Below are 26207 nucleotides of genomic sequence, written 5' to 3'. Positions count from 1 at the left end.
TTCTGTTTAATACAATTTAAGCATTTTGATGCTAGCCACAGTGTGAAAAAGGTGATGTTACAAACAGAAAACCCTGCCTCTGCAATAGAAAACCTCCTTTATTATTGCCAGAACATTTTGAGAAGTGCACATAAAATCCAAGAAGTGTTATACCTACAATGATAACAGGTTCCAACAATTTTAGTGACTGCTGCTCAACAAAACCCATGTACTTTCATAGTTCATAACGTTATTCTCAAGTTGTGGGTTATACAACACATGCCATACTTGGAACAAAACTGGCACGTGATGACAGCTTCTGTTAGGCAAATTCCTGTCCTCCCCTATACAAATTTAACATGAAGAATCTCCTTTCACCGATAACCTCTCGGGTCTCCACCCTCCCTGCCGGTGCCTGGCAACATGGGAAGGATGAGAGCTGGGCTGAGCTGAGCCCACGGTGCCCTGGGTGAGGCTGCCAGTGCAAGCCCAGCGAGGTGCACCCACCCCTCTGGGATCAGCACGGAGCATTCACCTGTCCAAACACGCAGCAAATTACAACCTTCAGCCAACACCATTTTCCCCTATCTCATCCTGCAACAGGGCATTTTTGGATGTTGCCATGTTGGTTCTTTCTTGAATGCCTCAACATTTATGGGCAGGGAGTGTTTGGAAGGAGGAAGGATGCTGGAGACTGGAGCAGTGCGATTCCCAGCTGCTGGCTCCCTTGCAGGCACGCACATCCACACGGCAGTATTCTTGCTTTGACAGCAGCAACACCAACTGTCCTGCGAGACACAGCAAGAACATCTGACCTGATTTAGCATTACTTGACAATCTTAAAGCACATCTTAATACTGTCCACCTCAGTTACACTAGCATTTGGACTAATAGCCCATGTTAGCATGGCTCAATTACGTACTAAATATAGTCTAAAAGTACTTCAGCAGGAGTGTGACCATGCTGCAAATAGAGCTACACCAGTTCAATGCATTTCAGCCTTCCAGTAGTAATTGCAAATACTGTGCAGAGAATTTGAAATCTCTGTGCCGGACACAGCTGCAACATTTTTTTTAATTCCAAGGAGAAAAGAAAAAAAAAATTTCTCATGGACTTGTTATTTTGCCATGGGTTACTTTGTATCCTTATTTCTTTTTCATTTTAAGGGACCCACTCCTCCACAACTCTTGTAGACCTTTGTTGGCTACTAAGACATAAGCTTTACCACCAAATTTTCATATGCCCTTTCATTCATCACATTCCCTTCTGTCCCCTATATCAATCCTAATTGCCTTCTGTTGTAGTGCCTGCTGAATTGGCATGAGCATTTTTGTCCCTCTTCATCTAGCCTGTTTAGGGAAAACTTGCACTTTTGAAATCTTTATTTTTTGCTCTTGCCTGAAAGAGGACAAGGGTATAAAAAATTGCAGGGATTAGAAAGAAGTACAGGCAGGATTGTAAAAGGTGGTATTTTGTAAACTTCCTTAGGAAATAACCCAAACTACACTAATACACAAGGCATATGGACACAAGCACTCTTCTGACCATGCTGCAGCCTCTCAGGTGGACTGCTAATTGCTGTGCATAAAAGCTTGTCTACAGCTGCCCCTGTTCCAACTCAGGAGCACCTGATGGGTTTGTAAACCCAACGTTCAGGTCCAGTTTGAAGCTGATCTTGTTCCCAGATCTAAACTACACTGACCCTTATCCTGCCCAGCACGAGCACAACTGACATCAGGAGTTAGGGCAAAGTTCAATACTCTGAGTGCAGAAAAGCCCTTAGTGCACCAAAGTCTTGGTAATTTCTCACTATTTGATGAGACAACTGCATAAGGAATATCTAAAAATTGCATAGGACAGAAAGCACTAGCTCTCTATCTCCCAACGTGACTGGTCTCCAGGCCTGGATGGGTTCTGCTCCTCACCAAAAGGAAATGATTACAATGGTAAAAAAAGAATACTGATTTTTACCAGCCACAGATCTGTCCCTGGGTTTTACAATAACATTCCCACATTCATATCATTCCTCTCTCAGTGGAATTTATGTCTCGAGTCCCAGCAATGCTGGAGTAGTGCAAATACGTCTCCATGTATTTTACTTCTTCTGAAATCTAGTCCATGTCACATTTGCATCTCAAAATGCAGCATGATACTCCTAGTGCTTGTGGAGATGCTACAAATTATTTTTCAATTAAAACAGAATTTGTTCCCCCTCGCTTTTCTTTTAAAGAAGTGGTGGGAGAAGAGAATGACTCTGTTACTCTCTCAAGTTGTTTCTGTGAAACATAACAGTGCCACTTACATCATGTTACCACCTGGGATATACCAGTAGAAGGCAACACAGAAAAAAAAAAAAAAAAGTAATCAGAGAGAAAAAAGCCAAAGAAGCACTATGAAATAGCTCTGTATGCAGGTATTGCAGCAGGTGCAACTTCAAATAAAACAGGAAAATGGCACACTGGAGGGTTTATCTTTGAGTCAATGCATGCGTCCATTTAGATACTGGCAGAAGTGAAAATAATGAAACATGGCAGAGCTACATTTGGGTTTATCACTCTCAGAGCAAGAACTAAGGTGGGAAACAGAAGAGTCATGACATAATTACAGTGAGAAGGACACCAGACAACACCATGCAAAAGGCAAGAAATTGGAAAGAAAACCAGGGCTGAAAGCCAGCATATTCTGTGAACATCAAGCAAAGGAAAGCCAAGACAGGGCAGAGACAGGCTGAAAGTCCATCAGCAGAAATGCACAGAGCAACGTGCAGAGCGGAGCATGGAGACGATGGCACTTCAGATCTACAGACGATGCACTCAGCAAGGGCGGATATGCCCAGATTTGCTGTTATCGGACAAGAACATGGCCTTCGGGCTGAGAGGCCAGGGCTTATATATACAACAAATGATACTCACACCCTGAAGTGGTCTCCAGCCCACTGTGAAACATTCCACAGAAGCTACAGGCACATGTAGAGCATGTAAAAATAAGATTTTGCTGAATAAAAGGACTGACAAGCACTACAGACAAAGGCTTTAGCAGCAAACACGAGAGAAATGAAAGATGCTGAAGAAAAATGGATCTTAAACAAAGATGCTGAGCCACACACAGAGTGAATTTCAGAAGTTTTTTTGGTTGGATTGGTCTGGCATTTTAGCTTTTTTAATAAAAAAAAAAACAGCAGAATTAATCATTTATACACTCTGAAAAGTGCAACTAGACCTCCCATAACACAAACATAAAAAGACCCTTTTAAATGGAATAGCACACATTAGAAAGAGATACAGAAAAGGAAAAGGCAATGACCAGCACCCCCAAGGACAGTAAAAGGAACCTGAACAACCCTGCTCAGGTCTGCACCCTCCCGGATGGATGAGGAGGAATAGGGTTGTTTCGGAGTTTTGACTACTACTTTCAAGCCGCTTGCATGCCACCAAGCTGCTTGCAGAAAATGTGATAGCCTGAGGACCTAAGACCTAGCAAGGACAGTCTAAGAAGAATATGGAAGAGTGGAGTTTTGTGGGGCTACTTTGACAAGACCAGCTGGCATGGCTGTAGGAAAGGTTGACCCCCTAAACATTCATCTTATGGCCTTGCTGCACTGCTACCTCGCTGACGCAGAAAGACGGTTTTATAATCCTATCCCTATAATCCTTTATATCTCTATTTGACCAGACCACTTAATTTGTGGGGGTTCTCTCCTAGGCGACTAATTATGGAAGCCACAGGAAAATAGAGTCCAAAGTCTCAACCACCATCAGGTATCAGAAAGGAATGGTCCAGCTTCCAGAAGTACATTTGATATGTATGTTCAGGTCTGCAGAAGCAATAGCCCGATAGGTACTGTAGCCTATGCTCTAAATTAAGTAGACAAGAGCAGGATATGCATCCACAAAGTGCCTCTGCAGGCAGCATTCAGCAGGGCTTGGATAAATCAGAATTCATAATGTGCCATTTCTTAGAAGTTCCTTGATTCAAAAATACCAAACCTCCTGGAATTCCCTGACCCCTGGGCACTTGCTTTCATCTTTCAAACAACTAATTAAGAGGACAGAGAGCAACTTCCTCACAAATGAGAAAAAAGACAATTTCCTATCTCTCTACTGCAAAACATGGGCAGACTTTTGTAAAGGGAAAATACACTTAAATACTGGAGAGAAAAATACCCCATTTCCTGTGCAGCAAAACAGCCCAAGCCCTCCTCTGCTTAAGTCAACAGGAGTTTTGCTGCTGACTTCCTCCATGCAGGCTTGGAAACTGCACTCTGCCTTGTGAGGCACAAAAGCCATAGCAACTGGAAAAAGGAAAAAAAAAAAAAGAAAAAAAGAAAAAGAAAACCGAACACAAAACCCACCAAACAAAAAAACCTCTGCAAGTCCAACTTTTCCCTGCTTAGAGACCTTTAGTCATTGCTGTTAGGACTTACTAATCTTGCAATAGAGTAACATCTCCTAATGCAAGTCGTAGATCACTCCAGTAATTTATAATACAGAAATTCCAGAGAATTGAATTATTAATCCTACCATGTTTGTTTTCAATTAGCAGCTGAGACAGAGATGCATTCATATAGGGCTAGATTGTGCAATCTCACTGTTACGGGTGAGCACACACTCACAAAAGCAATGAATTGTGCAACCCTCAGTTACTGCTTGAGCACTTATAATTAGACCCGTCTGAATTTAATATAGTAACACCAATTTATACCAGCTGAGGATCTGGCTCAGTCCAATTTTAAACTGCCCCAAACGATGCCAAGTGAATCACAGTGTCTTGGGAACTTGCTTGTGATGTAACCCCAGCTACAAAGCAGGATTCCTCATCGATCCCACTGGGGAGCTCTGCTGAAGACCCACTGGCAGCACGCCGGGCTGAGAGTGGGATCAAGTGTTCTACAGAATTTCACAAAAACTATGTCAAGGAGACGTAGCAGAAGTGGGTGTGCATTACAACAGCTGCATGGGTTAGTTGGTCCCAATATCTAATTACTTATATGCCTAACAAAAGGCTCCAAGTACTCACTGTGGCTGAGTCGTCTTGCATTGCTCTGACCTGTGTTTGTTCAACCTCAATTTCTACATCCCTTCTGGTCAGATGTTCTTTTTTCCCATTGTATGAAGTGTTGGTGCGTGCTGCCGGCAACTGTGGAGCACAGTTCTCACAGTCATATTGCTGTAGCCATTGCTGTTTAGGGATACGGTCAAACTGATGCACACCTAATTAAACTCTTAAAACTCATTTTCCACTTAGCTTTGAAATCTGTTGCTTCTAGTTTCAAATCTGAAGAAGAAACTGTGTGCCTGAAAGCTTAACTAACTCTTCTAAATATTACCAGTCCATCTAACAGAAGACACAACACTGCCTTCAAATTTTGTCTGATACAGTGCTAGCAAACTAAACTTTGACAAACTAAGCCAGTTTTGTAAACAAGCTCCATTTAGTGCTACTGGATGGCAACATCTGGTGAAAGTTTTCAAAGGGAAAAGGCCATTTTGCAGAAACAAACTTCAAACAGAGACTTAAACAACATCTTCTATTGGGAATAGTTAATTATAATGAAATGTTTCTTTAACATTGGAAGACTCCATTTTATCATTTTCTGAACATGAAAACATTGAATATTTCTTGAAGTAAAAAAACTATGCAGTTCTGAGTTACTTTTATTTTTATTCTACATTTTAAAAATGTTATTTAAAATAAAACTATGAGTGAATCTGATCGGGAACAATTACAAGTTATGCTAAAGAAGTATCTGGCCCTATAGATGCAGAGTAAATGTGTATGCAAACACAGTAATTTACAACGATTTATAGAATACACTTCATTCAGGTTTCAGAGATTTTGACAGTGTCCTGATCAATCAGCCACACTCAGATTAATTCCAGGACTGAAATTCTCTGCAGTGAGAGTGAACGTTCAGCGCTAATTTAGAAAGGATGCTTCCATAGGTAGGTGATGTCATATATAAGTCCCTATTAAAAACATACCTATTTTTCCCCGTTATCATTAAGAACAAATTGAATGAAACACAGCGATTTGTCTCCTCATCCCAAAGGCAAACTGTGGAGAACGGGTGAGGCTGATTTAACAGAAACCTGTATCAAGGGCTACAAGAAGAAATAGCAAGGCTGTCAATGACATTAATTGGAGCTGAGCTAAGGTAGCGCTGTGTTTCCCTGAAAGTCCCGTTATATAATTCATAAGCTGCATCCCACTAGAGAGAGTCAGTCCCTGAAGAAACTGTCTCCATGCTTGCTCCTGGCAGCACACAATTCAATTATCAGGCATCAAAATCATCAGCTGTGTCAATAAGCAAGCAGCACAGTAGCACGTACATACTGAAGTCAGTGATAGAACTCTGACAATAGCAAAGTTTTTACCTGCATAAAGTTGTTCTTCACAAGTTCAAAATATTTTATCACCTTCCCACCTACTCTTTTTAACAAGCCATTGAAAATGATTATATTAATGCTGTAGCTTTCTAGCCTGCCCAAAACAACCAGACCTCTTCTAGCTCCTTGCAGGTGATACCCTCCTCACAAAGGTTATGAAGAAGCAATTGCAAGGCATTCAAATAATGGAACAAATACTCTGGTTAAACTGGATGCATATGTCTAGATTAGCCATTGGCTTCCCAAAGGGTTATTAAAACTTTCTGTGTGTTCCAACTTGGTTAAAGCAATTCCTGAATTCTCTGCCTTCTAAACTTCTATTTCAAAATCCAAAGCCCAAAACAAATCCACTATCCTGGCACCCACAATGAAAAAAAAAACAGCAAGAGGCACAGCTACTCCTGAGGGGCAAGAGAGACAGAAAACACTCTGCTGCCCTCACTACTTCACTCAAAATCACTTATTTTCAAGCTCTTCCTTTCTGGCCAATAAACACTGGCAGAAAATCACCACAGCCCCATCCACTTCAGGCCTATTCAGAGCATGAGGCTGGGCACATTCCACCATACGCAAAGGGGAAGTTCAACTTCTGGACCTTTCTCTCTTGAGTATCATTTTAAGTGGGGAGCTGTTTGTCATCATCAGCACTGTATCTCCCCCCAGAGCTGGTGGAGGTGCTCTGCCATTTCTTCTGCTACCTATGGTGCTAAGAGGCATCCCTTAAGGCAAGGAGTGATGGAGATGGAAGCAAGAAATGTAGATGTGCTCCTCTTACAGAGTGCAGCCGCTTGGCCAACAAGAAGGGATGGTTTTAAAAACATTGCTTTGGCCACACGAGCACCTTAGGTCTGGACTAGCATTTCTGACCAAATAGTCCAGGCAGACACATGCCCTCTTTACAACTCGTGGCATTCAGCCCCAATTCATTCAGGCAACTGAATGGTTAAGGTTAGTGCTTCGTCCAATTCAGAGTACAGCTTTGACTCCCACCACCCTCCCTCCCCAGTGAGTTCCCAGCCAGCCCTCTCCAGAGAAGCTCCTTGGCTTGCTTCCTCAGCCTCTCCTGTTCTGCCTTCTGCAAGAAAATAAACATGGTTCATTAGACAAGGAGGAAAGTGATGCACTTGGGACCCCATTACACCTGGCTCCCTAGGTGACTGTCCCAGCACTCTTGGTTAAAGCACCTGGTGAGGTGACCACAACTACAATCAACTCTAACTGCATGGTGGGATAATCTTCTCCAAGCAAACAATTTCAAGGGGGTTGGTATCAAAGGGCATGGAAATTTTTCAAAAATCACTTGAACAGACTGACTTCTTACAACGCAAAATGAATTATCTGCAAATTTGAACCTGAGCTAAGCGTCATCTGGGTGGTCATTAATTGTTCTTAACTCAAAAAGAGTCGGAGGACCTCAGCAACTGCAAGGCAAGAACTAGTATTTATAATTTGACTCAAATGCTCTGGGAATGAGCTTCAAATACTTTGCAAAGTTTCTTTGCTTGCACATTCTTCTTGAAGTGCCAAGTTACATGACATCCCTACTGAAAGGCTATAGCAAGCAGTCCTACAGAAGAGTAAGCCACAAACTGAAAAGTTTTTGCTATCTTAATAAAGCTCAGTCTCTCCAATGTATCCCTGGAGACATAACAGCAACATTTTCTAGTAGAGGGAAAACAGTCTGCAGTTTATATGAAGCACTGGGCTATTAGGAAAAAAAATGAGAAGGAATTTTCATGCTAAGTACCCTTTTAATAATGGAAGCAAAACAAGTCTTCTGCACCTATGCATATAGTTCTTTGCTGCTTCATTAAGGAAAATTTCATTTACTTGGATTTACAGACACTGTGGCTAAGCAGCCTAGAAACTGGCGCATAGATTTCGCAACACAAGTCTTAGTGCAAAGAAATAGTTGGGAAGAAGAAGAACACGCAGATGAAAAGATTTGCTACCTGCCTTCATCACAGCAAACTGACTGGCACAAATAGGTGAAGGACACACCAAAGAGTCAGTGTGTTATGATCAGCAATCATCTCAGATTTTAAAAGTAATGCACTGGAAAAATAAAAGATTTCCATAACAACAGGTAAGACTTCAGTCTGCCCCCTCTTCATCCACATCTGAAGCTACAGTTCTAGTCCAAAGTCACTACTGCTTGACTGGGTATAAGCTCAGCTTGGTATATAAAAGTAATTACTTCCCCTGTTAGTCAGAGTACCAGTATATACTCCACAAAGCCAAGCCACTATCCTTAATCTTACAGCCTAAATACACAAGACAATCAGTGGACAAAATGAGAAACAGGTATGTGAAGTAATCTCCTAGCAGAACAAAGGAAATCAGTGGCAATGCTGGAGATGTATCTTCGTATCTTAGTAGCACACCCATTAGCGTGCAGTCTCCTTACCACGCTGCTGCCTTTGCATCAGACTCTTAACTACTGGTGCTCTACCTTTCCAGGAAAGGCAGCATACCCTGGAGAGTCAGAGTTGGATACAAGCTTGTTACACAAGAGTTAGGAACTTTACAGCAACAGGAATCTGATGTTTTTTAGAGAAATCCGTGCACAGACAAATCTGGTTATAAGCAATGTGTCATAAACCAAGTGAGAAATCATTCCCCGGCAGAGCTAGAAACAGGTCCCCGCTCATTTAGTTTCCCATTAGAGCATGCTCCCTCCCGTGGCCAGCCAGCTGTGGACAAGCTGTACAGCTGCTTTCTTGTTTTAAATGTTTCGAGGAGCTCATCCGAGACTCCTTCAGAAGCTGCATCCCACCGCGCTACGCTGCGACACAACGGCAAATCCCACACCAACAGGAGCTTGTCTCAAGTTCAGGGCAATACAGGCACACCAGTGGCTCAAAAGTTTCTCATCTAAACAACTTTGTTTTCTAGCAGCTGCCAGTGGGAGTTGCATGGGTACAAGCACCTCGAACGTAGCAGTTGGAATTGGTTTGGTTCTGCTAAAATTGCTCTCGTGGAGCTGCTCATCCCACTCACACTACTGGGTAGCAAACAGGAGGAAAAGGAGAACTGATGAGGTCTGGCCATATTCAAAAAAGAAAAGCAGCTGGGGGAGGACCTGCTTCAAAAGAAAATACAAAGCATATTGTAGGCAGCCTTCATAAAGGTACTTGACTGATTTTTATTCACATAAGTGAGAACAACCTGGTAATTTTTAGCTTCAGAGTAGCAAGGAAAAGTACAGTGAATTGAAATTTTAAGCAGCAGATGAAAAAAGCAGTATTTCTATTAAGAAACTTCTCTTTCTGTACCAAAAGTCATAATCATGTGTGCTTATGATGACTGAACACCTTCCCAGAAAGAGCCATATCATATTTTGGGGGTGATGTTCTTCTGCTACTATTTCATGCTAACAAGGGAGCACAGACTGCATCGACCAGCATTATGGTTTTTCTTTTGAAGCAAATAAGGTGCATTACTTTCAGCAGAGTGCCCCAAATAGTGAACGGCTGGAGCAGAGACTTTCATCTCAGGTGGAAGAGCCACTGTACAACTCCTGCCTACTGCCCTGCACCACCCTACCACTGCACCTGACATTGCAGCTCCTCCTCAGGCAAATCTCCTGGCAATCAACAGAAGATTTTTCCAAGATTGAACAAGATCAAGTCCTTTGAACTTCTTCTGTAAAAGTCCTTTTCTACTCACACAGCCTAAGTTCGATGCATTTAAAAGAATATCAACATATTTATGGCTCTGATTATATGATTTTAGAAAAGACTTCAGCAGATGAGGGTGGTTTTGGCAGAACTACACTGTTCTGGAATGGTTTTCTTTCTGACTGGTTGATTTTTGTAGAGGGGTTTGCAGACAGCACATTTAATTCATGTCAACAGCCCAAAGCTTTTGGCTTCTTTATATTAAAACAATAAATACTTTTTACATATCTAAATTTAACAAAATTGAGAGATTAGGATCTTGGAGTTGCTCTGCTCCCTACATAACGCAAGAAGTTTTAAGGTTAAGGCTCAACATAGTAATATGTGCCCTACTTACACGCCTGTGACTTCCGTGGTTGGATAAGGTAAAAGGATAATCAACTGAAAACTGTACAGAAGCAGAATGTATATTCCTGCCAACTTCTCTAGCTAAGGCCCTGGCATGTGTTAGTTAACTGGAAAATCCACAGTCCAGGCACACGTCCAACTGGAGACTCCAGCTACAACACGACACTTAAGCATTAATGACAATAGCTGAAAACTCACAAAATCGACCTTCGTAAATAAAGGCAATTCATGCTTTTAGGGTCCACGGTCTGGTTTCTGGGGTGTATTTAAAGCTGAAACTGCACTAAAAGACATGTTGTCAAGATTTCTCCCCAAGACAAAAAAATCGCTTGGGATCAGTTATTTTGCTAGCATATCTGTTATTACAAGGTGAAGATTTCTCAACAGATTTTTTAAATAAATCATCCTGGTCTTACCCTAAACTGTACCAGACCTGGAGACTGAAGAAAACCTAAAATATCTACATTTTAGAAAATGGAAAGGAGGGGAAATGACCGCAGAAGCTGCAGGCACATTAGTCTGGTAGGCAAGGCTTTAGATCAGATGATGAAAGGAATATAATAATATGACGGTAAAACAACAAAAAAAATAAGAGGCCACATGAGCTTGCTAGCCAGATCATATCTAGAAAGCTGATAAATTTTTTTCTTGGCATAGGAAGCTCTGAAGATCTTCTCTGCCTGAATTTTGATTAATTACATGAGCCAGAATTGACACATCATCATGAAAAACTCTGGTCACCAGTACTCAGAGGTGAATTTAACTTGGAGGTATAGACAGGGTTTCAAAAGCAATCACAGAACTGGGAGTATGCTCTTACTAGAGAAGACTAAAAGAGCTTGGCTTCCACAAAACAGCAAAAGGAAGGCTAAGAGGGGTATGATTATTGTCTATAAATATATGCATTGTATAATCAGTTGAGAGGAAGAAGAGCTATTTAATCTAGAAAGAATTAAGAACTGAGCTATATAGATTCTAATAAGTATGGGCAAAATTAGGAACATTTTTCTTTAGATACTGAAAGCAAAAATCACTTTTAAAATGGAGTTTGACATGTTTCTGAATATGAAAATAATACATGCACTAAACAATATCCAAAACCATAGAACTAACACAGAAGATATTTTTCTATAGTATAGAACTCAAGGAATCATATTTATTTACACCCAAATCCTTGACCTCCCACTATTCCAATCACCATACAACTTTCTCTATAAAGTTACCATGGCACAGGTAAGTGAATAATTCATTAAATACTAATTCATAAGTGGCTTATTTTGTAGGTCTTGATACTCCCAACAATTTCAATGGAGGTTTATCCCAAAGAAGATTTATACTTACAGGCTCTTTATGTGAACATCAAAAAAAAGCAGCAGAAGTTGCACACACACACAAAGAAAAGCTTTTCCCGGCCAGATCCAAGACGATTGGCTCCTCTCAAGGAGGATGAAGTACACAAACAGTATCAGAGAAGATGTCCAAGTACAGCCAAACAGATGAGAAACACTTTAGGTGAGTGCACAACATCAGCATAAGAAAGCATCAGTTTGTCATAAGACAAATCATATTTTGCTTCTTCAAATGTACATAGTTCCTAGTGCAGTAACTCAACAGCAACTCTCAATGGCCACATTCTTCCCCCTGTGCTATACCAGCAGACAAACGATTCTCCTTGTTGGAGGACGCTCAGCCCATCCTCCTGCAGCCCATTTCACTTCACCTTCTGTTGCCATATTTTAATTTCCCTTATTACTTCCATTTGCTGCTTACCTTGTAAATTTAAGTGAGTTTAGGACATAGTTGTTTGTTCGGGATTTATTAGGGAATTAATTAGAGGGGAGTAAGAATTTCTTGCTAATTTGTTTTGTACAAGCTGTAATCATTATTATTTTTCATGCATGCTCCCAGGGTTTATGGATAAGTGCATTTTAAAAATCAAAGAAAAAAAAAAGAGAGAGAATCCCCAGATCAGAAACAGTGGGTGAATCTCTAAAGATTTAATTTACATTCATCTACTATTAATCTGAATGCATAATATTCTTCATTATTATTTTATAACTCTCTAGAAAGATCTGGGAAATTATTTTTATTAAGGTATTTGCATGTGCATGCCTCAAATTCTTCTAGTCTTGGCAGCTGTACCTGAAATTGGGATTTACACTGAATGAGGAAATACAGGTCACTCTGCAAACACAACAGAGATAAAGTCAATGGCAACTTGTTGGAAGACCTTGAATTCTTGCCAAGCCACGTCTCCCAGAATATTTTGCCCTACACCACACTCAAGCTTCAATTATCAGCTACTCTGTCCTGCAGGAGCCAGCTGCTCTGAGCATGGAAGGCACACACACAAAATGTAACCAAGTCATGATGCAGCAAAAAACTTGGTGACACTTAGATGTAAGATTAAGTCTTCTTATCTTCAATCAAACTGAAGAATGCACTTTTCTTAATAGGGACTCACTTCAGCCTACACCTTAAGTGTGCTAATGGTTGTGTTCAGCATTACACTCAGTCATGCCAAAACACAGTCGCAATTTTGCATTTCATTGCCTCAATCTAACAGTTTGGGGGTTGTTACAAGGTGGGGGTTTTTTTTGCTATCTGTGTCTTGTCTCCACTTGTTGACAGCACAGACACAAAAAAAGAAAAAAAAAAAGACATTTCTCTCTTCTATCAGGGCACTCTGCTCTTTCCTGTTTATATTTTGTTCCAGTATGAGGAGTTAAATGCAAAGCAGCAAACCCAAGGTTAGCCCTGCTGTCCAATGATGTTTCCTTATTTAGCAGTTAGTTTTACTGCAATCTTCTGGTCTCTCCCCCTCAAATGTTCTCAGTTCTGTTCTCTGGAGCATAGTTATTCTAAGTACCTTTCCTCCAGCAGCAGCATGCTAATACTTCTTGGCTTTTCAAAAGAAGGTTTGTCTTCTTGAAGCTGACTGAAACACATCTTGGAGATCAAGTATCAAAGGGCTCAATCCTGACAGGGTACTGCAACAGAGGATAAGGACCCAAATACTTTGTGGATCCCCACAGCTGAGATACCCAAGCCTCTAAGATGTACAACACAACACCACAACCTCTGCATTCTGGAAACACCTTGAGGGCAGTTTCGACAGGCACAACCAACCTGCAACCCCAAAGGGCATTTAACACCCAGGCACACTGGTTTGAATCAGTTCATATTTCATATTATCAGAAAAACTGTATCACTGCGTGCACATGTCCAGTGCTCTCCGTTATATGAGCTGGATGTCAGCTCTGCATTTCTTTGCCAAACTTTAACCATTCAGCATGAAATAACTCTGCTAAATGATTGCCTGGGCTAGGGTGGGTTGGTTGTTTTTATTTTTAAAGTAGCAGCCAGGGTGATTTTACCAATTTCCTCAAATGAAGCTGCAATTTCTCAAATAAGGCACATCTCTCCAAAGAAGATGAGTGGGAGCCAAAATGGTTTGGAAAATATGCATGCTCTAAAATATTAACCACGCCATCCTGCTTGGAGAAATACCTCTGGATTTTAACAATCAAACAAGTTGTCTCTTTCTACCAGACCTGTGAAAATACAGCCAAGTTTGGACAACTAGAACATCAGAAAGTCTCAATTTGCACATAAGGAATACAAAAAATGGTGGAGAATATATGTTCATATTATTATGCTCAAAACGCATAAAGAAACTAAAATGAGGTTTATTCTAGCATTTTATAACTTCTAAGCAGTTAAGTTTGCAGCAGTTAAGTAATCTCTTAACAAGTGTCTCATTTCTTTCTAAATAAAATCTCACATGTAATGAAATTATTGTTAAGAATCACGTGTAAGAATTAGCATGTATCTCAAAGCAGGCTAGGCTGCCTCCAGAATAACACCAAAAAGTGCTATTAATGGGTAAAAGCATGCTAGTTACAAGAAAAAAAAGCCTCACAGACTTAGAAAATGGATGCTTTTTCAGTAATTATGGGGACTGAGAAACAGCTATTTTTGTTGACATCTTCAAAGAAACTTTTAAAGTTATAGTAAGAAAACAGAGGAAAATCAGCAAGCACAAGGGGGGCAGGGGTGTCCAGAAAAATGGTAGTTTGAAAACCAACAATGAAGACAAATCTATTTAGGAGAACAAAAAGAATGCCATTTGGGTAGAGGCTAGGGTTAGTGAAATCACCTACTGTGATTTTAATCCATGCACACATCAGATCAGGCATTTTACTGATGAGGTTTTAATTGGAGCTTGGTCACCCTTGAAAATCCCTCCCATAACACATAGCTAGGCTGGCTGTGAATCAGGACAGTAGGGATGATGACACAAGATACTCAAAATTAGAAACTGTCTGACAGCTAAGCCTGTTAAAAGACGCGTGGCAGGGGAGAGAGTGAATAAACAGGAGCTTTTCAGAAGGTCATATCTGTATGTTTTGTGGTCAACTCTTGCAGCTTTATGATGACAATTGTGATATTTAGGGTTGTATTTGGTGGTTTTTTTAATTACTATTTGTAAATCCAAGCTCCTATATGAGAATTACAGGATTAAACATGGAGTGTGATGTGTAGAGGGACACACCAGATTTTAGGCACTTTTCTCCTGGCGTTTATGTGTATCCAGTGAAAAATACTTTATCCAGTTAAACCAAACAGACTCTCAGATTCTCATGATCTTTCCTCAGGTACTGATGAGCAAACTCTAGTAAGTACAGGCCACATTTCACCATGTTCCCCTATTTCTTGCAGGGTGTTTTCAATGAAACCACTGGTGGCAAATCCACAAAGCTTCTCACAGAAGGATCAAGGGTGATCGCAGTGAACATGTTTTACTTAAATGTGCACAAACCATGACACTGTTGTTGGGTATGTGAAACAGCTGCTTTCCAGTAACCCTGATTTTGGCCTCACTAGACCAGACCTGGAGGTATTAGTCAATACAACTAAGGGAATCCAAGTCTATGCTGCCACAGAAGAGTTTTTCCCATTGTGTATGAAGTGTTAAGTAATCTTACTCATTTACTCAAGCCAATGACTAATACTACAGAAGTTTGTGCAACTCTGAATTTCACTGCAGAGCTTTCGCAGAGCAATTAGCTAGCACAAAGCCAAATTTAAAAAAGACATTTTGGCCATGACACTCTGATGGCACCAGCTGATATGCCCTAAACCCCAACTTAAAAACTTCCTAACATAAACATGGCTCTTGCTGTCTTTTGATATTGTTCCCATGTACAAAGAGTTTTAAGAGCTTTGCTATAAATGTAGCAATTCTCTTAAAAACAAACAAACAAAAAACAGAGGGACTTGTGACCCTCTTTCTTTCACATCTTCTACATGTATTTCTGTTACGAAACTTTCCTCTTTTATAACAAAGAAAATCACCCCCTTCCCCGATACATGATGTTATGATGTTGTAAAACTTTATACTCTTTTTTTCAGTCTGGATTATAATCTCCAGGATCTTCCAAATCTGACTCTAAACACTAAACTGGGAATTCACAGCTCTTGGACTGTGGGTATACAAAGATGTAATGGCATGCCAGTTTCCTTTCCTAAAGCAAATACAATTTTCCATTTACAAAAATTTGCAGAAACAGCTTTAATTTCTCTGAAAATCTGGCTCTACGTGTCAGTCCAGACCAGAATTTACCTTTTTCAATACAGAAAGGCCTCTTAAATTCTAACGGTGTTTGTCTGTTCTTTAAAATAAGTTTTTATTCACGTTGGTAGAGGCTTAATCTCTCTCAGTAGTCTCAGTATTTTCAAAGGGATTATTTACCACCTCAGTTAAAGGAGAACAGAATCATGTGGCCAATTAAAAAGATGAAGGAGCTAGGGTTTTCTATTAAACTTGAAATTACCCTCAAACTACAATTGCAACTATCCTTATGGATAAACAAACTTTAGCCAATTATTGTAGCAGCAAACCAAATTAAGATACAGTAGCAAACCAGATTAAACACGAGATTAATTTCTTGAACAAGTACATGCCCAAGATGGCAGAACTCTTCAGCAGTCTGTTTTACACAATCCAGCATATCCTTGTCATTATGGCCCTGCAGGAGGACTACAGATCATCAGGTGTTGAGAAAGCTCAAATGTTTAAAACCACAGAGCTGTTTTAGCAACAGTGAGAATGGTGTTCTAATTTTTTTTTCCATTATTTTCAATAATTTTTGTCATGAGTTTATCAAACTAATTTGTGCTTCAGAAAGATCCTATCAACATTGGAGTAGCATGTCTAACCTTCACCAAATAAATCAACCAATCTAGACTTTTATTGCCCCATATGTAGTATCTACATTTGATGATCTCATAAATTATTGCTCACCTCTGATTCTCAGAAAATTCTGAATGATCCATTATCAAGCAAAAGCCTAAATAATGTAGTATTATTATTCCATTGATGGTATATAGTTTCTACCTCTCAAAAATTCAGAGTTAAATAAAACTGCAGGCTGGGCATATCGACTCTGTTCATTTCAGAAATATTGGAGACATTTCTTTGTTTTTTCTATACTCACCATATAGGGACAGGAATCTGCACATCCTCTTTTCCCCTCACAATAAATCCCAAGGAAAGACAACAGCAACATAGAGAATATTTCTCAACATCCTCTATTGCCAGATCCATTTTGTTTCTGAAGGGGTTTCTTGCTCCATCAGAATCTAAGGCAAACTAAACGCCAGGCAGTATAAAGGAACAGGAAAGACTTGCTTCCTAAATGGATTTAAAAGGGAAGCTGGAAATAGCCAGAGAATTACCATTTACTTTGGCTACATAAATCCTTCTAGAGTTTCCCTGGAATACAGAAATCCTCCCCGGGACTGTCTTAGCATGTTTCTGCATTTGGCAGCTGCTGCAAAAAGGGTTTCATTACAGGACCAGATGCAGCAATGCCTCCTGAGCTATCCCATATAAAACGTCAATGCATGCCCTGTACGTGAGCAGCACGTGCTGATGAGGGAAGCGCATCTCTAACGCTGCCATACCCAGCTCACGCTACTGACTGCACACTTTGAGTGCCAGCACTATGCTCCTCAGTGCGCTACTGCTGGGACTCACCGCAATGTCCCAAACCTTTGGACAGCTTCAGAGGCTGTTGAAAGAAACGCAGCCCGCACCTTTCTCTGCTTATGAGTCTGGGAACAAACCATGCACTTGGTAATAAAGTGTGTCCCATGGGCCCCCAGAATCATCACTTCTCCCTTTATATGCGTATGTAGCAAGCCCCTGTTTCTCTTTATTTCCAGCCTCAAAATCGGATTGTTTCCAGAATGCTAAAGGTTATACAGACAGGAAAAAAAAGAAACCTTGTTTCTGATACCTGGTAGGAAAATAGATTTATTTCTAAGAATTATGGTAATAACTATCACTCACCATAGGCTTTCATACATCTGCATTTACAGCTCCTTGAGCACAAGGAGATGGAAAAGAAAATCTGATTTTAATTTATTATGCCATTTCTATGGCTTTTATGGAAGACTTTTTAACAATTGTGCATGCAGGTTAACATACGTCTCATATATTATGGAGTCAACATCCCACTCAATGTAAACCTCAAAGTTCAACATGCCCTGAATTAAATGCTGTAATGACTTCTAAAGATGACAGTACAATCTGTAACGTCAATACCATACTGCAGTCCATGATTATAATTTGTTAGGTCAATAATTAACCACAGTCTACTAAACTTAGTACTGACTTCCTCAAAAGCACTAAAATAAATGTTTAAAAGGTTCCCAATAGCTTATTTATAGTTATCTATAATTAGCTCTGCAGCATCACAGAAGTACATCACAGAAATTATATATACAAATCAGACCACAATCTTCATTTCCACTTAGTCTCCAAGGGCTGGCATAAACAATTGCAAAATCTCCTCTAGATCATGCTAGCCTTAATCCACACCACAGTCAGTGAGACTCCTTGATGTTTTGTTCTCCTTTGACTATATCAAGAGTTTAAGCAGAAGCCAAAGGCAGATTCGTATCTAAGAAATAACAGGATAGCTACTCATTAGAAAACCTTCTGATTCCACCTTGTATTTCAGCCCCAGCAATCAGCTGAGAGTGGTCAGGTCTTTGGGCTGCAGTTGTCATGGAAAAGGACTGGCTCTGGGACCACACCGGGGTAAAGGGATACAAAGGGGAAAGCATCTCTATCCCAGCTACCACAGAATTTGACAGAGATCCATCATGGAGAGGTCCTCTCCTTACTGCAGCTGCTTACTTTATTCAGGTTTAACCTTCCGGGCAACATACAAGCCCTGTTCAACAACAGTCAGTAAAACCGAAGTACTGATTTTCAGGAAAAGGATGAACAGCAAGCATTGGCTTGGTAATCTATGTTACCTCACACTGTACTATTTAAAAAAAAAAAAAAAAAAAAAAAATACAGGCAAGCAGGACTTCTATGGCATGCAGAAGTGCTGGCTGCGATCTGTGATGTTCAAATGCTTTCAAAAGCTTGTCACTACCTTTAGGATATAGATGAGCTCCATAAAGGGAAAAAAAAGAAAAATTGAGGGGAAAAAAAAAAAAGCCTAGCTGGCAAATGTTGATGTACGGCAGCTCAAATTATACTGCATGCTGCTGAATTCCTTTTTTTTCATCTATATGCCTGGAACAATTGACCTAAGGCAAGACTTTTTTATTGCAACTTTTGGCAGATCCAGTCAATATCCATTATTTACAATTATGCTTTTGTGTGTGTGTGAGTGTTCCTGCTGCAGTATCTCTGTCTAATTGTCAAGTCCAGATTGGACTTCACCATATAATTATTCAAAGTTCATTTAGTAAGTGATGGAGATGCAAGATACAGGAGAAAAATAATACCAGTCAGTTTGAAATTAAATTCCTAACAGCACTTCTGCAACCCATCTCTCTAAGCAGAAAGCACATGGCAAGCTAGCACTAAAAAACCTCTATGTGGGCTCGAGACCCTTTTTCCATGTTTCCTTCAGTAATTCAACATCCTCTGTTTTCCCAATCTATAGTGACCAGCAGCTGCCTGGACCCGCACTTGCAAAATCCCACTTCTATCACCATGCAGCGCAGCACAACATCACAGATCTTGTGTAGGAAAAAAAACCCACAACATAATTGGAGTCCCCTACGCCCACATTTTAAGCAGAGCTGTTGCAAATAACATCTGAGACCTCAGAAACAGGCAGGGGGGGAAGCGCATGGGAACTTTACTCTGCCTTCTCAGTGTATTTGCTCTGAGCAGCTTGCTGGTGTATTAGTGACAGGATGGTGCTCTTATACACACACTGCACAGCACTGCAGGAATGGCTTTGCCTTCAAAGGCAAAGTCACTCCTGGTTTAGGAACAATCCTGGACTGGGGGACAAGCAAGGACCAGGAGGAAGCAAAAGAGCCCAGGGAAGAGACAGGGACATAAGTAGTTAGCAGAATGTACATTATTTTGTTACTTACTCCCAGAACTTCTTCTCTGGTGAAAAATCCCAAACAAACATCAGCGGGAAAATAAACTCAAAATAACATTAATAATTTTTAAGGTACTACTTGTTAAAAAAAATGTAAAGGTTTCGAATGAAGGTGAAAAAAATTCTTTTAAAATTGATGCTGCCCTTTTAAATTAAAAAAATACATATACCTACAGCCAAATCCCTCTTTCCTTTCCAGATGAAAATGACAAAGCCTATGAGCCTGCTGCCCAAGAGCAATACACCAATGACGAGGCAGTAAAGAGGCACCTTGGCCACCTGCTAGTATGAAAAGCCCCAGAAGAAAAAGCCCATGTTCTGCACCAGGGTGACAGGGACAGCAGGGCTGGGGGACAGCACCAGCTGCCATCAGAGGACCCAGCGTAAGCATGGACGTGCTGCCTCCGAAAGTTACCGTTCGGAAGTTAAACTCAGCTTGACTCGATTCTACTGAGCAGGAGGTTATGGAGCTACAGCTGACAAATTTTTGACGTGACATTTCAGCAGGGTGACAAACTTATAAGCTGATACTGTTTGTCATATAACAAATCCATCTAATGGCCACAGGTCCTGAACTTTCCCTCTGGTTAGCTGAGGGCAGATTAGGCAGGTAACAGTTTATTACCCAGCTACATCCGTGCTTCTCTCTTCTGCTCCTGGGACAGCCAAAACTTTTTCTAAGGAAAGATGAAAAGGAGGATGTGTGTGTGTGTGTGTGTGCCAGAGCAGTTTCAATATCAAATACATGACATCAAATACACTCCGTCTGTACTTGCTTTCAGGGCTCTTTGGAAGTAACCACATCTTGATGCATCTCCCTTGCTTTCACTCATGACGCGCTCCTTTTTGCAAGCATCTTCTAGCTAGTGATAAGAGTAAGCTTCGGGCCAGAATTTGCAAATGCACTGCGTGTGGGAGTTGCTCAACTCCCCCTGGAATAAATGGTACTAGCAGTGCTAATGGAGGAAGGCGGCCAAGAATAATTCCTCTGAGACATGAGCTTGTCTGAATTACCCATCCTGCTAGGACTCTTGGAGGACAGAGGAGCTTTGGCAAGGCTGCACTTTGAACATCACTTTCTAAGCTAGCATAGCAACAAAATTAGTGTAAATGAATAACGGCAGACCAAAAAAAGCTTCAGTAATATAATTTTGCTGTGCACTAAATATAGTACAAATGCGTGCATTCTGTTCTGAAATACACCTCTAACAAAAAGCAAAGGATACCTTTTAAACCCTATTCTAACACTTTTCTTTGTGCATCCCTTCTAAAAATGAAGGGTCAGATATTGCCCAGTTTTTGCAATCCTCGAGCAAAACACTGCAGGGTGACACGCTGCAACACAAATAACTTTACCATTGCTACACAATCAAAAGTGGCAGCAGAGTTCAGTACCTCACACAGTGTTTGTACAGGGATTATAGGAATCAAAACTGGAAGAAGAAATTGTTCCTCAGCAAGCATGGGAATGGACTAGCGTAGTGCTACAGATTCCTCAACAAACCCTGTGCAAGTTCTGCTTCTTCTAACTTAAACATGTGATGGAAGGAAACGTACTGCTAGTTTATTCACGTATGTCTCACCGATGCCAAGTCTGAGCAGCTCCTCTAGTCATAGCAGAACCAGGTTGATGTTCCTGCTAAATCAGGCTGCAAGACACCTACTCCAGGCAGGCAGGACAGCTCATGGCTTCACTGGGAAAGAAGCCACTGCACACCCACAGACTGCCAGTTATGCTTCAAAGCTCGGCTGAGGGCACCCACCAGTCCTTGTCCCTGTTTCCACAGGCGACATAACCTGATGATCTCAGTCCCACTCCAATGGGAGAAATAAAAGTTCACACAATCTGGAGAGACAAGCATTTGAGCAGGCTCTTGTTGGCATGCTAAGCCGATAGATCCCATCATTTCCCTTGATTTAATTTTTGCTGTCTGTAGTTAAGAAGTCTCTGAATTTGTTAAAAAAAAAAAAAAAAAAAACAAACGGTAAAATCCTTACTCCTAGCTTGTTGCAGATAGGCTGAATGCTGAGGAAATGCTAAGGGTCAAAAAGGCTAAATTCCCTATCCAGCTCTGGAAGGCCTACCAGACCTGCCTCCTAGCTAACAGCATCCCTTCCTAAGATGCTGCCTGTACTTCCACAGGCAGGAACTGCTCATCTCTCACTGCAGCTCCTATTACTCCCCTTCGTCCCTTTCCTCTCATCCCTCCAGAAGACTTCTTTCTTGGCGTCCCCTCCTCAGGCCTGCCATTTCCTAACCCTGCCAAGCCACTGCTTGTCTGTTCCACGTTTGTCGTGCATTTACACAAGTGACAGCATGACCTCTCGTAAAAGTCACTTCTACAACACATCAAACAGCCAGCCAGAAGACAAACACACTTGTCCTCCATGCATGCTGCATACAGCATCAGCCTGATTCGCTGGCGTGGGAAGCAGAAGGAGCTGGGCCTCTTCTTCCCTGAGCTAGTGACTGCTGCTTACTAGTGTCCTCTGTCCCCACGCGGCACTGGTTGGTGGATTCAGCTGCTGCCTGTGGCGGTTACGGGATGGTTGTGCGTAGCTTACTGATGGCCTCTCACAGGACTGGATTAAGCCAGAGGCAAGCCCTGCCTGACAGCTGAGTCATCTGAGTGCAGGTAGAGACATCATTCGTGGGCCAACCTCACCCGTACAAAGTAAAAGGCATCACTCACACGCAGTGCCCAAGCAGCAGCTTTTTCAATGTGCAAGAAAAGCAATGAGAAGAGCGCTAAGTCCCAGTAGACTCCCTTGGGTTTGAATTTCCAAAGCTATTCAGCCAACTCTTTCAGCCATACGCTCCTTAAGCGGAAAGCTACAAGTTATTACCATAGCTAATTGCCACAGCTAACAGACGCCTTCTCCTCAGCACACTGCTAACACAGCACAAAGCTCCGAGTGGTAGGCTAGAAGGAAGGGGAATTTTAAGACCCGATTTCTACTTCTGCTACTTCAGGTATTTGTTAAAATCTACTCCAACTCAGCAACAGAATAAAACTGTTACTTTTAGGGCCATTCTCTTTTTAACAAACACAAGAACTGTTATAAGTCAGCACTAAACATAAGCATGATACTAAGCATATATTTACATAATTTAATACTAGCTGCTATGCCAGCCTACCTATGGGTAGGGTCTAAAAAAACCTCCAAAGGTTACATGGGAATTTTAGAAACAGGCATTTGTTGAAAGTAACAGCCTGGCACTCTGTAGAGCATAATAGCTATGCTGAGGATGTTTGGGAGCATACAACGTTAGAGCTTACAATCTGGAGTTCCTGCTTCCAGTTATCTACCAGCTCCTTTCTGTAGTTTCCTCTCCCTCTTTGTATTCCCAGTTCTGGACTATCGAGTCTAAGTGGTGAGGCTAGCAGTGACTGTGCTCAGAGGGACAGAAAGATTCCTGTCCCACAAGGGCAGAAAGGTCCTCTAAGGCTGAGCTGTGAGCAGGGCACAGCACAACTGCTCCGTGCCATCAGCAGCTGGAGACCACCTTCACCCCCCGCCCTCACCACGTTACGCGGGGACTGTCCCTGCTCCAAGAGCAATCCCTCCCAACGCCTGAACATGGGCAAGAGACCTCTCTTGTCCCCAGCAAACAGACCTTTCGACATCTGCTCCGCCTTTGCTGACTTCAGGAACCTTTACAGCAGTAGCACTGTTGCGGTGGGGTGGGTTTGTTGGTTGTTTTTTTTCTCCCCCCAAAAGGAGACCCTTAAGCTGCTGTAGAGCTTCCATTTGGGTGGTAATGTTCTGAGGTTCAATTTCACTTTAAAGTAGCTACAGCAGCCAAGCAGATTTGCTGGCAACCATTCACGTCACTCAATACACCCCAATAACGTTCCCTGCCAGCAATTTTGGCTGCACAGAGCCTGTGCTGAATTCATGTGCACAAGGTAGGATTTCACAAACAACCAACCCTTCACACAAATAAAATCTCCCTCCCTCACGCAAACCCAAACATACTGTTATTCAGGTTCAGGATGTTCACTCTGACCATAATGAAGTGCCTCAGGTTTATTTAGCATGTCACTACACATTAAGGTGTAGCAAGCACATCTTTTGACTGACCAGGACACGTGAGCAAGAGATGGAAAGACAAAGCTGTTGAAAGACAATCTCCCATACCTGCCCCCTCCTGCAATTTCTACATACTTTTGAGGGGTTTGGAACAAGAAGAAAATTAAGTTTATTTCAGAACACTTACTTGGAAAACAGGTAGGGCAAGGAAAAAGCAGATTTCCATTTTAACTAAAGATCTTAGGGAGACAGTCTCTTTTAATGCTGGCTGAACATTTTCTATGAGAAGAGAATTAACCCTGTTTTCTCCTTTCTGGTTCTCTAAAGCAGCTCATTTCCTTCCTGTTACTATTTTGCAGAATTAGTATGTATTCCCTCACAAACCTCTTGCTATCAGCATCTGAATTTGTCTTTAGTAATGTACAGCAAATGACAACATGTGGCTGTGCTTGAATTCTGAAACAAAGGAAACCATGTTTGTCCTCCCACGACCAGGCAAGCCAAAATAATTTGTGGGTTAATTTTAAAATGCACGTGTTTAAAAACATATATGAAAAAATACTTTTGGTTTGTTTGAACCAATGGTGCGTGTTATGGACTATCAGCTTCAACTTCTACTAGCCTTTGACAGCTTACTGTTTAGCCACAAGGGACAAGAGGAAGTTACTTCTTTTTGTGGTAAAAAAAGAAAAATAAACAACACCCTTCCACTCCTCCAAACCCACTCCTCCTCACACACACACACACCAGAAGACCTAAAAGCAAACAAACAAAAGCCCCAGAGGAAATCAACATTAAAAAAACCAAACAAGCATGAAATTCCTTAAAATACATCACCCTTGAAGAGAACATTTGGCAACCACTTCAAAATAATAAATGGGGACATGCAACCCATATCATATCTCCTCCCCTTGCAGAAATAAACTGAAAAATCCTGGAACACTTAAGAGATGCACCAGCAAAAAAACAGCGGGGCTTTTGCACGTGTGTGTGTGTGTCTGCAAAGACTGAGGTCAGCAGACCTACGGTGTTGGTGGATTCTGCCATCTTCAAAGACATTTAATCTTGTTTGAATTGTAGCTCAGTGTTTAAAGCTGGCAAGTCACATCTTCTAAATTTTCCAGAATGTCATTTAAATTAGCTGGGAAAAAAAATAATGTTTTGGATATTCTCCCCCAACACCAAAAAAATACACATCCAGGGCTCCATCTACATGACACCTTGCATTTTATAGTTGTGTCCAGTGATCCACGAAAAATCTTTAAACAAGCTTATGTATTATATGATTTTATAAATGATGCATTTAAGCTTTTGTTATTTGTTCTCGATTTTTTTAACTATTTAAAAGTTTTCTTTTCACCTACAACAGCAAGAAAATTCCTTTCGCAAAACAAGCAAAAATCTGACTGTTACATAATTACAGGACTGCAGAAATTACAATTTTAAACAAAACACCAAATATGATGAGGCTTAGGCTATACTATGACTTCATAGGATCTATGAACATCTGAAGGAACAGGTGAAAGCAACGGTGAAAACAGCAGCACCTCTGACTTCAACAGGAATCGCACCACTGGTTTCAATAGAACTAGGCTCTCCATATTGCCTGCCGAAATTTCATTTCTTTTGTGTTAGTCAATTATGCTTTGGCATCTTGCCCTCCTGTTGCGAGTCACAATTTGTAAATGAGCTTTCAAGGTTAAAAAAAGTGTAAGGAAATGAGATTTCCTACCACTAAACAAAATCACAATGAAGTATTACAGTAGCTTTCCCAAAAGTGCATATTGGTCACTCTTCTGATAAGAAAATGTTAAAAATAAAATCCAACAGGTGACTCATTTGCCTTTTACCACAACCGTCCACCAGGGAGATGCTCTGACCCACAAAACGATGGCTGCATTAACATCTCACCATCTGTATTTTCACATGGGTACTCCAGAGCAGCCGCCCCAAAGATGCCTTCACCACATGAAACAAGCCTAACCAGAAAGCAGGTGTAATGGGGAAAAAATACATGGTAAAATACAGGCAGTAAATGATCCTCTTCTAAACACAAGGTACATTTGTCTGCTCTACAGGATAATCATCATCACCATCATAGCATGTCTCGGAAGAAATCTGGAGTCATATCTTGCTGTCTGTTTTGCAAACAGAGTTAATGAGAGTCATGTGGATAATGTTTTTCATTAAATTGAGGATATGAGCCTGATTCAGCTCCACCAAAATCAATGGGAGTCTTTCCATTCATCTTAATGAGACTGAACCAACTTTTATAACACCAGAATGCAAACTCCTTCACTCATTTTGCCTCACAGAAGGTATCTGCTATTTTCAGAAGAGTCTAAGGACAA

The 26207-nt window shown here is 41.0% G+C and overlaps 1 protein-coding gene across 4 annotated transcripts in view; it reads right to left on the bottom strand.

The window, feature by feature from the left end:
- Positions 1 to 26207, bottom strand: part of PLCB1 (phospholipase C beta 1) — a 412787-nt gene that overhangs the window by 301942 nt on the left and 84638 nt on the right. The window lies entirely within an intron of this gene.

This window comes from Buteo buteo, chromosome 9, assembly GCF_964188355.1.
Source record: "Buteo buteo chromosome 9, bButBut1.hap1.1, whole genome shotgun sequence".
NCBI lineage: Eukaryota > Metazoa > Chordata > Aves > Accipitriformes > Accipitridae > Buteo > Buteo buteo.
This window is presented reverse-complemented; position numbering and strand designations above follow the sequence as displayed.